The sequence below is a fragment of the Coenobita brevimanus genome, chromosome 111 (genome assembly GCF_032717465.1).
Source record: "Coenobita brevimanus isolate Jiangsu-jjx chromosome 111, ASM3271746v2, whole genome shotgun sequence".
Taxonomy (NCBI): Eukaryota; Metazoa; Arthropoda; class Malacostraca; order Decapoda; family Coenobitidae; genus Coenobita; species Coenobita brevimanus.
The window spans coordinates 8,792,273-8,800,147 of record NC_137064.1 but is presented as its reverse complement, the minus strand read 5'-3'; positions in this window follow the sequence as shown (position 1 = coordinate 8,800,147).

Below are 7,875 nucleotides of genomic sequence, written 5' to 3'. Positions count from 1 at the left end.
TCCTCAGGGCTCTGTCCTATCACCAGCTCTCTTCCTTTTATTCATTAATGACTTAAGCTGTACATCTAACCCTATCTACTCATACGCTGATGACTCCACCCTTCACCTTTCCATTCGATTCCCACAACGTCCATCTCAGCAGTTACTTCAACAGGCAAGGGATGAGGCTATGGCACACCTAATGTCTGACTTGGCTCGTATCTCTGACTGGGGGGAAAAATAATCTGGTTGTGTTTAATGCATCAAAGACTCAGTTTTTGCACCTATCAACCCGACAAAATCTTCCACAGGTATACCCACTTATGTTTAATAATACTCAACTTCATCCTGCATCATCCTTGAACATGCTTGGGGTTTCATTTGCTCGGGACTTGTCTTGGAAAGATCATATTACATCTCTTGTAAAATCTGCTTCCAAGCAATTGGGTGTGCTAAGCAGACTCCATTCCTTCTTTGCCCCTGCACAATTGTTGACTCTATACAGGGGTTTTATCCGCCCCTGTGTGGAGTACAACTCTCATGTGTGGGGAGGCTTCCCACATACAGCTCTTCTGAATAGGGTGGAGTCAAAGGCTTTTCGCCTCATTAACTCTCTCCCTCTTACTGACTCCCTTCAACCTCTGTCTCTTCGCCGCAGTGTTGCATCTTTATCTCTTTTCTATCGCTACTTCAATGATCACTGTTCCTCTGAACTGTCTGCATGCATTCCTCCACTTCTACATCAGGCGCGTAGCACCCGTCTAACAGCAAACTCTCACCCCTTTTCTGTCCAACTCTCTAATGCAAGAGTTAACCGTTACTCCCAGTCCTTCATTTATGCAACAGGTCAACTGTGGAACTGTCTCTCTCTGTCTGTATTTCCTGCTTCCTATGATCTCCAGTCTTTCAAACGCAGTGTGTCCAGGCATCTCGAAATGAATGGATCTTGAATTTGGCTCTCTCTTGTATTTTGTTTTTCTCTTGGAAGGAACAGTTTTGCGGGCTCATGGCCTTTGGCTCCTTCTTCCTCACATAAAAAAAAAAAAAACTACTACTACTACTACCACCACCACCACCACGTTATGTTCCACCACTACTAGTACTTGCACTACTCGTACAACTACAACTAACAACACAAAAATTTTAGAGCTACTACTAGTATTCAGCCACAGGTACTGCCACAACTTCAAACACCACTACTAGACCTGGAGCGGTGGCTTCTTCGTCGTGGGTCTACCCCCCAGAGGCTGTCGAAGAGAAGAGGAAGACAGCATGGGGGCCAAGCCAACGCAAACCCCCCCGACCCTTCACGGGGCTCGAGTACCTGGGAGTGACTTCGGTTGCCCGGGCAAGTACCACATCTCCCAACTCAACACACACAACAACACCGTTTTTTCTACACCGAGAAATGACTCCCCGGCTGTCATTTCTCGACGACTTCTTCTAGCCGGGGACATTGAGAGCAATCCAGGACCCATCAACAAATACATATGTCCAACATGCTCAAAACCTATCACGTCGAGCCGACAGATAAAGGGTTCAGTTCAGTGCAATTCCTGCAAGAACTGGACCCATTACACGTGCACAACACTTGCATCCAGAAAACATTACACAAACACCTGGACCTGCTCCTTATGCTCCTTCTCCCCATCCAACAACCCTCCTTCCAATCCTATTCCTACTTCCTTCACACCTCCACAGCCAAACCCACCGACCCTTCCCACACCATCCAGTCCCCCAACTGCTCCCATTCCAACCCATCTTAATCCACCTCAGCCCTTACCTCCGTCACAACCTTCTCCTACCCCTTCCCTTCCACCCACACCACCTCCCCCCCGTGCTGCAGCAGCCAACACACATCGCACACACAACATAAGCATCCTTCAGTTAAATATAGATGGCATAAACACCAAAAAACACGAACTCACACAATTTATCAAACAACAGAACATACACATTGCCATCTTACAAGAAACAAAACTACACAGAGCACAGAAAACACCGACATTTCATAACTTCACCACCATTCGACAAGACCGGCCGACGGTGGTGGCGGTGGACTCATCACCCTGGTACACCAATCCATCAACTTTGCAGATACCAATGCACACACAAAGTCACCTCTCCCCCCACATGACACCACAACAGAAATACAATCAGTTAAAATACGCACTGGTAACAAATCACACATAACAATCGCTAACACATACATTCCCCCCCAATCGTCCCCCACAGTACCACACAATTACTCTCCACAGATACACATCACTAACATACCCAACATCATCCTGGGTGGTGATTTCAATGCCAAGTCGTCGGCCTGGCATGTCAACAAGCTGACACAGATAGAGGGCTGGTACTACAATCCCAGACAGTTCATCTTTTCATACTAAACAGTCTAGACCAACATACCCATATCCCACACGAAGCCCTCTTCCTCCCATCATCTCCAGACATCACCTTCTGCTCCCCAAACCTCGCCCCCACTACATCATGGAAACTGGTCAAAACCCTAGGTTCTGATCACCTCCCAATCATCATCACAGCCAAAACCAGAATCACCCCAGCTGGCCACAAACACACATACACTAATTATAAGAGAGCCAACTGGGAGGCCTTTGTAATTGAAACAGAACATCTCGAAACACTAAACAGTACACCCATCACAAACATCAACACCGCTGTGCACACTTTCAATACAATTATACAAAACGCAGACAAAAGACACATCCCTAGAGGCAACAGAAAGAGACACAACCCCAACTTCACACCAGAAATTCAAGGCCTCATCAGACAACGAGACACACTGTGACACTCCCCAACACCCCATACACAAGACACCATACAACAAATACAAGAACTCAACACTCAGATAAACAATAAAATATCAGAACAGCAAACACTAAACTGGAAAAACTACCTCCAAACACTTGACCACAAAACAAACATCAGCAAACTCTACAAAACACTAAACAGCATCACACTTTCCAACAGCAACACCACACAATCACACGCTGCCAACACAACAACAGACACCATACCCTCAAACAAACAACAAGCAAACACTCTCATCAATCACTTTTCACAAGTCAGCCATCTAAACCCCCATCCCGAAGACCGATGTATCATCCGACGTAAGAGACAGTTCCCCACAGACCCAGACTACGCACCTTTCACTTACAACCAGACGAAGCACATCATTAACAACCTCAAGCACTCATCTGCCTGTGGACCAGACAACATAAGCAACATTCACCTTAAATACCTAGGACCACAAGGCATACAAGCACTCGCCAACATATCAGACTACAGCTACTCACACAACATAATACCCAACATCTGGAAGCATGACAATATCATCACTATCCCTAAACCCAATAAAGACCTCACGTAACCCTCCTCACATCGCCCCATCACACTCCTCTGCACCCTCTCCAAAGTCACTGAACGACTGGTACTACAACTAGTCACACTTCACAGTCCAGCCCAGTCACAACATGGCTTTAGGCCACTACACTCCACAAACACCCTTCTTACAGATCTTACACAGAGAGTTTTCGATGGCATGAATTCAGCTAGGCCACCACACAGAACACTCCTAATCACATTAGTCATTAGCAGAGCTTTTGATGTCATCCCCCGCCACAACCTCACAAACAAACTACTCAACACAAACATGCCCAATAACACAAAAAGATTGCTGGCAAACTACTGACTTGTCCTGTGTCTGATTGTGGTAATATACGTGTAAAGGTTGTTGCCTAGAGTTTTTGTGTCCTGCCTCTCTTTATTGCACTAAGCTCCGGTCTGGAAAGAGGACCCCGCTCCACGTTAGGTGTAATAGGAACGGGAAGTCGAGCCTAATTTCACCTAGCATTACAGTAATTGATTCTACTCTTGGTTTACACTTGCACTAGATACTGGGACGAGGGAGTGTCGTACAGGATTTACGGGTAGCGTGAGTGGGGGAATACCATTAACACTTTCTCGTATTATTTCTTTAGAGCTCACAGAGGTGGGGGTGTATTACTACGGAGGAATTTCCAGGCGGCACAGTCTTAAATTGTATATAAGGGACGTCACTCATAAATATAGTTCATCAGATCTCGGTTCGCACACTCGTCCTTTGTTCTCTCACTGTGATCTTACTTGCCCCGATATTCACTATATTAAGTCACTGCACGATATTACACTAGGTTCGGCAGAGTCACACTTAACCTAAATCACTTGCACTGTTTCTGGGCAGCATCACACGTATTCATCGTGGGGGGCAGGGGCGGGAACACGCCGTCGGCAGTCCTGCCGGGGTAGAGGCACCGCCAAAGGGAGGCGTGCCAAGAGGGCACGGGACAACTCATAGGGGCGTCCTCTCGCGTCCTGGGCTACCCGTGGCCTCCGGGCTGGGCTCAGGGGTATGGCCCTTGGGACTGGGGCCGAATAGCTCCAGGAACCTCTGGTGTTTGAAGATTCAAATTTGAGGAAGAACTGCACAAAAAAAAAAAAAAAAAATACTGGGAATGCGATGAGCGTGGGGGTGGGGAGGGAGGGGGGGAGTAAGCAGGTATAGTGGCTGAAAAACAGATTCAAATGTCACCCACATGATCTCTTTCAAATTATTAGTTATGAATTTGCACCCACACAAAGTGAAATACCAGCCATGGCAACTCAGGTCGCCACTACACCCCCAAGAGCCTACAGAGGGGTAGGTAGTGTGCACGGCATGTCCGGTCAGTACGGACATAAGCTCACCTAAGCCGTGCGCCCCTATTGCCCGGAGTGCGCCCGATGAGACCACCCCGATCCGAATGCACTACCTTTCGGTCAAGCTAGCCCTCGCCAGGATCGGGGTGGAGCTGATGCTTCAGCTCCAGGCAGCACCCTAGCGAAGGCCAAAAGCCGCGCAAAGCAAGAGACAGCCCATAGTCGCTCCAACCAAAGGGCCACGGCCAATAGCCGGGTCCCAGTGACAACCAAAAGCTGCACACAAAATAGGCCACGGCCAATAGCCGGGTCCCAGTGACAACCAAAAGCCGCACACAAAAAAGGCCACGGCCAATAGCCGGGTCCCAGTGACAACCAAAAGCCGCACACAAAAAAGGCCACGGCCAATAGCCGGGTCCCAGTGACAACCAAAAGCCGCACACAAAAAAGGCCACGGCCTATAGCTGGGCCTTCAAAAAGGAGAAGGCCCATAGCCACTCCCTCAGGTGCTGCCTACGCCCCCTGCAGAACCCGTGACGACCCAAAGCCGCACGAGGGGAGAGACAGGTACACTCCCTCTCCTTCTGCAGTTGCCTCGGAGGGCACGCCACCGGTAATGGCCCATAGCCCCGCTTGCAGGCAGGAGACGGCCCATAGCTGCTCCTCGTCTGCATGTCGCCTTCCATACAGGACTTCGGCGACAGCCTACTACCGTGCCGACAGGCAAGCGTTGGCCCATAGCCATGCGTCGTCTGCATTCCTGTCAGTGAGTCAGGCCCCAGTGACAGCCCAAAGCCGCACTGACAGTGAAGGGATGGCCCATAGCTGCCTTCCGTCTGTTGCCCAAAGGAACCCAGCAATGGCCCATAGCCGTGCCGGGGAGGGACACCAAAGCCCCTAGCCCCCTGTGACTCCACAGCGTGAGGGCAACCTGCGGTCAGCCCTGCCTACTGGCAGGAGTGCAGGCCGCCCCTCTGTTCACCCACACCGAGGCAACCTCCAGGAGGAGGACTTCTGCCCCGAGGACTGGTGGAGAGGCCTGGTGTTATCTCCAGGGCTCTTCTCCATCCAGTCGGTCCCCGAGGAGGACCTCCACCTGACGGACCCCAGCCGGGAGCAACACCGCAGCCCCAACCTGACAGCGACGCCATGGGAAGGAGACTGCAGCCAACGGGCCTCTGAGGGCACCCCCAGGACCCCGAAGCAGGACCTCACCCCTGCCCGACGAAGGCAATGCCCTTCCTCCACCAGGCTCCTTAGGGAGCACTTCCAGGACTTGTTTGGCCCGAGTCCCAAAGGACAGACCCTAGTCCCCAGCCCCAACAGTGAGGGGCCCTTTACCACACCCAGCCCAAACCCTCGACGAGAGACGACGCCCCTACGAGTGGTCCCGTGGCCGCAGGACGAAGGGACTCCTGAAGGGACTCTGCCTACCCCAGGCCGACGACTGTGAGTCCCCAGGCCTCTTCCCTTCCCTTTTGCCCGATCAGTGACATTATCTAACAGTGACGGTGATACATGGCTCTTACAGACTGACAGTGGGAGGCAAGGACTGTGCGGTATAAGTGAATAGTGGAATTCAGTAAAGTAAGGAAAAAACACCGGAAACAGCGCATATCTACAGTATTCTGTGTAAGGCGAGAGGCAAAAATTCAGTGTCACTTATAACTCTGTGTCAGTGTTCTGGCACCCTGTGTAAATCAAGAAACAGAAAGCAGTGACATGACTCTTATAACTATCGTGAAACTAGAACCAAAGTCAGTGCCAGAGCAATTTCCCCTGAACTAGTAAAACCTATGCTTTGCCTCCCTAGCGGAAAAGAGCCTCTTGTGCAGAGACTTTAAAAGTTGTGTATTGCCCCCCAGACCTGAATTGAGACTCCTGTCTATTTAGTATCCTGTGCGATATTCCAAACCCACCTACCAGCTTCTGTATTAATTTTGATTAGCATATTGTGTACACGTCTTCCTGTTCCACAGTAAAGAATCTGTCAATATACGTGTAAGGTTGTTGCCCTGTGTTTTTATGTCCTGTTCCTCTCATACTGTGTCTAAGCTCCGGTCTAGAAACGGAACCCAGCTACATTCTAGGTGTTCTGGGGACGGGAAGCCGACCCTAAAAACGCCTACCGTAACACAAAGCATGCAAAAATCAGATATTTTAGCCTCACTCAAATGATGCAAGTTACCATTCTTTAGTTAACCCCTATGTTACAGTTACATCATCATCATCATCATCTTCTTAATCCGGACCTCCTTTCCCACCTTAGGGCAGAGTGAGGAGTTGCAGCACAAATTTGCCCAAATCAATGGGCCACACTTCCATTCACTCACCATTCAAGCCCTCGGAATCCTGGCTCTATCTGATACGCCAAAAACATTCACCACGTACTGTAGCTTCACATAAACGTATCTGATAGAGTCAATCCAGATGCTGTCACGTTAAAAAGGGGTGCCAGACCACTGATCATGCACTTCTCCTCCCAGTAGTCATCCAGCCAGCTCGATCTCTTGTCTATACCTTAGCCTCACCGATTTTCAAACCTCTCCTCCTCACACACTCATCCACCATATCCCTCTACCTTCTCCTTGGCCTACCTCGTCTCCTCCCTCCTTCAAATTCGCTCACCACTCTTTTGTTATCCACTCTCTCCACATGACCATATCATCTCAGCACACTCTCTTCGATTCTGGTGTCCACACACTTCCTCACTCCACATCTTTCACGAATCATATTATTTCGTATCATATCCACTTTCTGTTCTCCACATACATTCCTCAGCATTCCCATCTCCACTGCTCTCACTCTTGACTTTTCATTTGCATGCCACATATATCAGAGTTGGCACTAACACTCCTTCATGTAAGCCTCGTGCAGCTGGAACACTCAACCCTCTGTTTCATATCAAGGCTTTCACAGCACCAGCTACTTTCTTTGTGTCACTATACTTTCCACTTCTTTTGCACATTTTCCTCTTTTCTGTCACTGTACCCAGGTATCTTTTCACTGTAACAGCACACTGGGAGTCACCTTCCCTATCAAAAACCATCAATTTACTCTTTTCTACATTTGCTCCCAAGGCGCGACGCTCACAGACATCGGCAAAACTCTGCACTGGTCTACCAAGTTCTTGTCCGGTATTTGCAGGTAGTACTGCATCATCAGCTTACAACAAATTTGAGATACTCCATTCAT